The sequence below is a fragment of the Triticum aestivum genome, chromosome 2D (genome assembly GCF_018294505.1).
Source record: "Triticum aestivum cultivar Chinese Spring chromosome 2D, IWGSC CS RefSeq v2.1, whole genome shotgun sequence".
NCBI classification, from domain to species: Eukaryota; Viridiplantae; Streptophyta; class Magnoliopsida; order Poales; family Poaceae; genus Triticum; species Triticum aestivum.
The window spans coordinates 505078573-505079124 of NC_057799.1; positions in this window are offsets into that span (position 1 = coordinate 505078573).

Here is a 552-nt window from a genome sequence, read left to right on the forward strand (position 1 = left end):
ATGGGGGCCTACATTGGGCTTCCTCACATGGTGCCAAAGTTTGGTGTCATTTCATGCAGGCCAGCACATAGCACATGTGCAATCACCATCATTCGGGTCTACCGTAGGGGGAGCCCGAAGGACGTTGTTTTTCTGGACTCAACCAAATGGCCCCAAATTTTTTTCACACAACGGGATGACCGTGGACATCATGCATGCCAATTCTCATCGATTTCTGACACTCGATGCATTTACTAGGATTTTAAAAAACAATTCAAATATAAAAAAGATAAGATCTATTAGAATGAAGAAGTGAAATAAAAGATAACATATTATCTTACATTTTGAAAATATTTCAAATATAAAGAAGAGAGAAAATATTAGAATGAAGAAGTGAAATAAAACAGAACATTTTATTTTACAAACTAAAAACATTTCAATTATAATAAAGATAAGAAATATTAGAATGAAGAATTGAAATAAAACACACCATTTTAGTTTATATTTCATAAATATTATCAATATAAAAACGAGAACGAACAAATGAAATAAAACACAACAAAATTTGGCATA